Source organism: Suricata suricatta, chromosome 16 (assembly GCF_006229205.1).
Source record: "Suricata suricatta isolate VVHF042 chromosome 16, meerkat_22Aug2017_6uvM2_HiC, whole genome shotgun sequence".
Taxonomy (NCBI): Eukaryota; Metazoa; Chordata; class Mammalia; order Carnivora; family Herpestidae; genus Suricata; species Suricata suricatta.
In genome coordinates this window covers 25898406-25906236 of record NC_043715.1, presented here as the reverse complement: position 1 = coordinate 25906236, position 7831 = coordinate 25898406, and the positions used below count along the sequence as shown (strand labels likewise).

At 57.0% G+C, this 7831-nt stretch overlaps 1 protein-coding gene across 2 annotated transcripts in view; it reads left to right on the top strand.

Moving 5' to 3' along the window:
- The window catches only part of ADGRG1 (adhesion G protein-coupled receptor G1), a 29567-nt gene that overhangs the window by 3088 nt on the left and 18648 nt on the right, over positions 1–7831 (top strand). Inside the window, exon 1 of one of the 2 annotated variants that reach the window (XM_029925719.1) lies at positions 6237–6429. The exons of the other annotated variant lie outside the window; for it this stretch is intronic. The gene's annotated coding sequence lies outside the window, so the exon portion shown is untranslated. Of the gene's footprint in view, positions 1–6236; positions 6430–7831 lie in introns of those variants that run through there. 2 annotated transcript variants of the gene reach the window in all.

Here is a 7831-nt window from a genome sequence, read left to right as displayed (position 1 = left end):
GGTGCCACGGCTAATGGCTCCAGCCAGGCTCCCCAGGCCCAGGGCCACTTAAACCCCACATGGGCAACAAGGAGAGACTGGAGGCTCCTCTCAGGCCTCTCAGCCCTGTCCTCAGGCTTCTGCCTTCTCCCTCCTATGAGCCTTGGCCTTGTCTCTCAAGTCCCACAGGGGAAAGCAGAGGGCTTTCAGCGTCCTCACTGTAGGTGGAGATGGAGCGTTCTACCCCACTCCCCCCAGCAGGGTGGCTGCTGGAATCTGGGGAAGCCGAGGGGGGCATGGTGTGTCCTTAGCACGTTGTACAGCTTGAGAGGCCTTCCTGTAACCCGGACTGAAGTCTTCAGGGTCATGTAGGAGCTGAGTTAGAACTAGGTTCCAATCCTTGAAAAGTGACCTTGAACAAGGTGCTCTATCTCTCAGAGCCTCCTCACTGCTTAGGCTGTAACATGGGGATGAAGATGCCTAAGTCTCTGAAACATCTAGGGGACCCTGTGGGGATTAGCTGAGGTGGATACATGCTTAGGGCCCCGAGGGCAGTAGACCCCATGCCCAGCTGTCTCAGATCTTTGCTCCTCTGTCATCCAGTTCAGCTGTTCCCCTGGGGGGGAAGCGGCACCAGGCGGTGGCTCTGGGGCTGTCTGGCTCTGTGCCGGCCCCACCAGCTGTGTGAACTTGGGCAGGGGTATAGCCTCTCTGTGCCTTGTTTTCCTCATCTTTAAAATGAGGATGCTAATGGCCCCTTGAGAAGGTTAAGTGAGCCACTCAACTTTAAGTGCCGAGTGTAGTGCCTGGTACCCCGGAAGTGATGTCATTGCCACTGTTCTGGGACATCACCAAGACCGTTTAGGAAGCAACAGTGAGTCTATCCTGGAGCGTGAGCCCTGTGCTCCCATGACGTCATTGGGAAAGTCACCAGGCCCCAGGGAGCCTATGGGATCTTAGATGCCCCTATGCAGTGGGGTCTTGACCTACTGGCATGAGTGGGGTTCTCTCCTGCTCTTCTCTGTGACCCAAGGCCTGACCCGCCTGGTGTAGGGGAGGCCTGAGTTCAAGGTGGGCGTGTTTCCTAGGGCAGCATTCTGTGGTTACGTCTCCACTGGTCTGAATTCCCTTGGCCTCTTGGCCTCTGGCCTGCCCTGGGTGGCTGACCCCCTTTGGGTCCCTGGCCAAATGTGGCTCTCAGGGAGGGCTCTGTGGGTAGTACCTTGGGTCTCTGACCCTGTGGCAGGGGGGACAACTGCCCAGGCCCACCTGTCTTCATGGTGACAAATGTGAGGGGTGAGCCCCAGGGGTTGACCGGAGCAACTGAGTCATGTTTGGCCTGGTGCCTTCTGCCCAGGGCTCCACTGGCTGTGTCCCCCTCTGGGCATGCACCAACCCCCTGGAGAGACTCGCAACCACCCCCACTCCTCCTAGTACTCTAGTTTCACTGCCCGCGAAGACACTCGTTCTGCTTGGGTGCTGCTGGCCCTTGGAGATTTGTAGCTTTATCCACACTTCGCAGATGAGGAAGCAGGTCTCAAGTTTCCTGGCCAGTCAGTGGCAGTGGGGGCCTGAGCCCAGCAGGGGAGTAAGGGACATGAGCTCCTTAATGCTTTGGGGGTGCGTGTACCCCCTTCCTGACCTCTCCATCACACCTGCCTCAGCCTGTTTCCTATTGCACTGCAGGTGGCTGTACCCATTTGTGGTAGTGAGCTCCCAGTCCCTGAAAGTGTTTAAATTTGGCAGAGAATTGTGGAGGGAGCTTGGGCATCATGTGGGGTTCTTAACGGCTCCTTCCAGCCCTTGGCTTTTCTGGCCGTGGGCGGGAGAGGTGCCCAAGTCCCACACTCTCCCCAGGCATTAAGTCCCTAAGCAGCCAGTCCACTGGTCATCCTAATGGCATCAGATAGTGTTAGGGGGCAGGTGGTACCTCCCTAGCCTTGACCGTCACCCTTCAGGCGCTCCCACTGTCTGTCTAATCCAGTGGACTGGGTGGAGGTGAGGCGCACGGGGTGTGAGGGCCGAGGGCCTCAGAGCATGGGGATGGGCTGAGGCAGGAGGGTGTGATGGAGGGGTCAGAAAGGGGGCACACGCACCCCCAAAGCCTCAGGGAGCTCATGTTGTCCCTTGCCCCCCCTCCCCTGGACCTGTGCTTGGGTAGGGGTGTTCCTGACTTTGTGGCACTGACCCCTCCCACACACCCGCCTGTGACAGAGCCTCGCGAGAGCTGAGGGCAGCGGGCAGCGCCAGAAGGAATCCTCACGCGCTTTCCCCAAAGCCGTTATTTATCCTGCGCCTGTGGCCGAGCCTGCCACAGCCCCCCAGGCTCCGCCGTCTATGCACACAGCCCAGGCCAGATGGGCAGGGTCTGCTCACCCGCTAGTGGGCAAGGATGTGGGGCCTGGCGTAGGGGCAGCTGGCCGGGGCGCCGTACCCATCACTAGCTGCGGTTGGGAGGGCGGCCAGTGTTTTCCCAGGGACTCTGCAGCAGGTGTTGTCATGCTTGGGAGTCCTGCCTCGCACACCCCAGTTGGGCTCTCTCTTCCGCTGGACTGGAGCCCACAGGGACTTTGTCCAGGGAGGGGAGGAGTGCTTGCAGGCCCCGTGGGTGTGGGGAGGAGGGGCCTGTCCCCGGGCTGTGAAGTCTTGGATGTAGCCCAGCCTCGTAGACCTGCATGCCCACCTCCCTAGAGTGGCTTACGCCTCCTCTCCATGTCCTGCGGATTCCAGGACAGGGGCCTGGGGGCCACGCAGAGCAATGGGGGCAGCGCAGCCAAAGGAGTGTATACAGCTGGGTTGGAGTCCAGTCTTGTAACCCCGGGCAGCAAGTAACTTCTTCTCTCTGAGCCTCAGTTCCCTTAGCTGTAAAATGGGCTTAATAGTGTCCCCTCCTAGAGTGGGCTCGTGCATTATGGGAAATCAGGTACACTTCGTATGGTTTGTGCTCCCACATGGTTCCCTTCCCTGCTCCAGCTGCCTTGTGAGTCACTGCCTGTTGGCCCTTGGGATATGCCTATCCCCGGGTTCCTAGACCCCAGGGTCCTCTGTGGCCACAGATGTGTGCTGTTTCCCATCCCTGCTCCACCTTGGGGAGCCCACAGGAGTCTGAATGGAAGGTAAGCATTTGTAGAAGTTGGAATGGGACCCATCTTCATGGACAGATTCCTCCCCGGGCCCCCTCTTAGCCCCGGGCCACAGGAGTGAATGGTCGAGGGGCCTAATGTGAGTAACTTGGCCTTTGTGTCAAGAGAAAACCTAGGGGTTAGTGATCACAAACTTAGATGGGATCTCAGACATCATCTAGTCTAGCAACTTTGACAGTCTGCTTTGGACCCAGTGATTTAGGAAGGGCTTGGGCTTGCAAGCTTCTGCATTGCAGGACTTTGCAGAGCCTTTACTCAGCAGCTGTGTATTAAAGGAAATGCTGGGCTGCAGTTTCGGGTCCCATCCCTATTCTAAAGCTGCGCACAGTCTTGGGAGTCCTTCTCTGGCTGAGCACTTGGCAGAGATGTTTATGCCCCTGACCAGGGGCAGTCGGGATGGCTCAGTGTGGGAGCCCCCTGCCCCCAAATGGCACTTTTGCATCAGATCTATGGCATCAGAAATTGGCTCCTATTGGGAAGAGGCTCGGAGCCTGCCTGACCTGGTTAGAATCTCAGCTCTGTTCATTCATTCGTGTATTTAATGAGTCGTCATTGAGCATCTGCTGTGGGCCAGGCCCAGAGCTAGTACGGGAGCCACAGGTGGTCAGCAGACCGGCAAGACAGACTGAATGTTGAAAAATGGAAAACAAGCCAGCTAATTGGAGGATCATGTCAGATGATCCATAACGTTAAGAAGATAAGGTGATATGGAAGAGAGTGATGACGGGGAGGGTAATTTTGATTGGGCAATCACGGATGGCTTCTTGGGGGAAGAATATATGAAACAAGGACTGAGAAGAGAAGAAACCAATCATAGAATGGGTCCAGGAAAGAATGTGCTAGGCTCAGGGGAAAGCACATGCAAAGGCCCTGAGGTGTGTCTGAGGCTAGAAAGAAGGCGAGCGTGCCGCACTTGGTGAACACAGTGGGGAGGGGTGGCATAAGGGGGAGAGAGTGGTGTGGGATCACCAGCTTGCTATTTTGGCAGCCATGCTGTTCCCTGAGTCTCAGCTGTCTGATTTGTAAAATGAGCCTCATTATTCGTCCCACACCTCCATTCTGGGCAGCAGTGTCAAGAGCATTGTCAATGTCTTTGGCAGAGACTCAGCTCAGGGTGGTAATGACCTATGAACTATTTCTTGTAGGTATTTTTGTTGTTACAAGTGCTTGGAGACTTTGGGTGGGACCTGGGATGTTGCGCCGGTTTCCCTGCATGTCAGTGCAGTTAGTGAGCCCCAATGTGTGTAAAGGCCGGGGGCACCCCATCTATGTCCTCCCATGGCCCCCTTAGCTGTAGCCCCCTGACAGCTCTTTTTAAGCACAGAACCTTCTGAGCCAACAGTGACTCCCTTCTCTGGCCCAGCAGGCTCTAGAATCCTTTCCGGGCGAAGGTTCCACTGAGAACAGCAACTCCTTTCTTTGCTTTCTTTTCCTCTTCCTCCCGGGGCCAAAAATAGTGCCTGAATGGGACACAGCTCTGGGCCAGGGGCAAGACAATAGCTGCCTCCTGGCTCCGGTCCATGGGTAGAGGAGGCGGTGTGAGGGTGCGCGGGCACCCCATCCCCCTGGCCCCAAGCCCCTGCTGCCTTTCCCATGGTCTCGGCCAGAAACTGTCGCAAAGCCCCTCCGTCCCCTTTGATTGTGATTGCCAAGGGGTTCCCCACTTGTTCTGGGAAAGTGTTTCAGCTGCTTGGCTGAGACCCTGGCCCCTTAGCCCCCTGAGCAGCGCCACCCTGTCTCCTGATCTGCAGCCAAAGGCCCCAGCCGAGACGTCCGTCCCTGGTTCCCTCCCCTGGCCTGCGTGCCCCGTGGATGCCACCCCATGTCTTTGATGTCCTTTCCCCTTTGACTCACTGGCTATGGAGGACTTTTTAGAGGCCAAAGTGACATGCTTTCTTGGGAGGAAGTGAGCTCCCTGTCACTGTAAGTGATCAAATTAATTTCAGATGTATACCAGATGGGGTGTGTGGGATGAGTCAAGGCATCAAACGGACATTTGGTCTTGATGTCTCCAGGTCTCAGAAGAGGTCTTGGTTTGAAGTCCACACCCTCCTGGGGTGCCGGGGTGGCTCAGTCGGTTAGGCATCAGGCTTCAGCTCAGGTCACGGTCTCATGGTTTGTGGGTTCGAGCCCCGCGTCGGGCTCTGTGCTGACAGCTAGCTGGAGCCTGTCTTCAGATTCTGTATCTCCCTCTTTCTCTGACCCTCCCCTGCTTGCACTGTCTCTCTCTGTCTCTCAAAAATAAATAAAAAACATAAAAGAATAAAATAAAAAAAATTAAGAAGTCCACCTCCTCCCTTGCCAGCGAGGTGGTTTTGACCTCACATCACTTCCAGAACCTCTACTTCCCCATCTGTAAGAGAGCTTCACCAGGGCTCACCTTGGAGAGTGGTAGAAATAGATCTCCAAAATGCCTAGGGGCGTGACTGGCACATTGAAGGGGTTTCAGAAGCTTTGCTTCTCTTCTCTTCTCTTCCCACATTGGTATCACAGAACGGAGAGCCTGACCCACACCTGGTCCCCAGAAAACTCTCTGAAAGAAAGCCAGAGGGAACCCACCCTCCCCGCCCCAGCCCTAAGTAACTCGGAAGGAAGCTCTGGCAACCTGGGAACCCCCTAAGGAGGGGCCCCCTTCTTCTAAGGCTCCCTTGTCCTAGGGAAGCATGATGCACATTCTGTACTTCTGACAACCAACGATGTGGGGGGGTAGGTAGAGGGGTGTCCAGTTTGGGATGAAGTCAAGGCCACAGGCTGGCAACCTTCAGGGGCAAATGCAGCTGATAATCAGCATCTTTGGTGACAAGAGGAGCCCCCACCAGGTCCTAAAAGGATTTGATTTAAAGACAATGCTGACACACTTGGACAGGTGTCCCCAGTGCTCTCTAGAACTTCCTCCCGCCGGCTTCCCGCCGGGCCCAGGGCAGCGTCTGAGCCGGAGACTTGGGTACCAGACAAGTTAGGGGGCTTGTGCTGTGCTGGGTCGGAGCCGGAGTGACGTCGTTTTCTTTCTGCAGCTGCCAACAGTTGCCAGGGAAACCGTTGCCAGGGGCAGCTGTCACCTGCGCCCCTTCTCGCAGGCTGGTGGCTAGGGCTCGCAGCCCGTCTTCCCTGGCTGCCCGCTTTTGTCTGAGGCTCCAGGGAGGGGGCAGGGGCCGGGGTAGCTCCGCGCCAAAGTGCTGCTCCCCAGAACCCGCGCCGCCTCCCCAGCAGGCTGCAGGCCGCAAGGGAGGCCAGCCCTTCGCTCGCTCACTGGTTCACGCTCTTTGTGCACTTACGGGCCACTCGATGCCACAAAGGAGGAGTCCAGGTACGATTCTTCCTCTGCTCCCTTCTTCCCTCCATCCCTCTCACTTCTGCTTCCTTCTCCTCCCCCAACCCTTCCCTTTCCCCTTCTTCTCCCTTCCCTCCTTTATCTCCTCCTTCCCCTCCCCCCTTTCTTCTCTCCCTCCATCCGTCTCCCCCTTCTCCCCTTTCTCCCCAACACTGAGCGGATCGGGTGGGGTGGAGGTGGAGCTAGGTGGCACTAGGGACCCTGGGAGAGTCACAGATGCTATGCTAAGAGGGATTCGTCAATTAAAGAGCCGCTCAAGAACAGGAAGGAATGGTTGAGGGTCATGGTCACACTCTGGGCTGCACCCCCAATGATTAAAGATAAGCCTCGGAGAGGTGTTGGGGGGCTGTGTCCCCAGCTGGGCCGGCGGGAGCATGAGCACGGGACTGGGGGGGTCACCTGGGTCCTCAGGGGAAGGGTGTTTTGGCTGACCCCAAGGAGACATATTTTGAGGCATCTTTTCTGTGAGTTTTAAAGAGAAGCCTTTTCTAACAGTCAGGTAAGGTCAAGGGGAAATGGCTGCAAAATCCAGAGGCTCCATTCTGGAACCGGGTCCTGGGGGTCTTTCACTGGCTGTGGGATCTCCAGCTCGCTCAACCTCCCAGGGCCTCAGTTTCCCTATTTGCCAAATGAGCATAATGGGACTTGTCTCTTAAGGTTTGGGGGGAGGATGGGGGTAACTTTGTGTAAAGAGCTAGAGTCAAATCTTGCATTTTCAAAGAACTTCATTCACGTTGGCTTCACTACTGGAGGTCGTGAGCACATGGCCGGCGGGCTGTGCGAATAGAGGTGGAGGACCCCGCAGTCCTGGGTGATGCTGGATGGGATCCCGGTCTGTGCCTCCCCTGCCCTTCCCCAGCGGGGGCTGGTCCCTCGGCCTTGACCAGGCCCCCAGCCTTCTTGGAGGAGGAGGCCTGGCTGGGTGTCCCGTCGGCCCCTCAGCCAGGAGCCAGGACGGGAGGAAGAGCAAAAAAAGGGAGTTTTGGCGGCTGACCTTCGGAATGCAGGGCCCTGCACTCCAAAGATGGGCTTTCTGCCAGGTCCAGGGTAGCGGCTCCGAAGCCCCCAGAGCAGGGTGGTGGCCAGGCTGACCTTGTAGGTCTGGCCTTGGGCAGCGTGGGGACACAGATGGGGAGGGGCGTTTTAGCCAGACGGCTAAGGTCTGCCTGTGGTTTGAGAGTGAAGAGAGTCTGGCCAGGAGGAGAGGGCCCAGCACTTTCTTGGCTCCTTTCTGCCACCTGGGAGGTAAGCCTAGCCCTTCCCTGTAACTGTAGAGGCCCTGGGCTATAGAGAAGACAGATGGGGACAGGGGTCACAGTCACCCATGTAACACTGGAGGAAACTGAGGCTCGAGAGGGAACAGCCTGGCCGAAAGTTC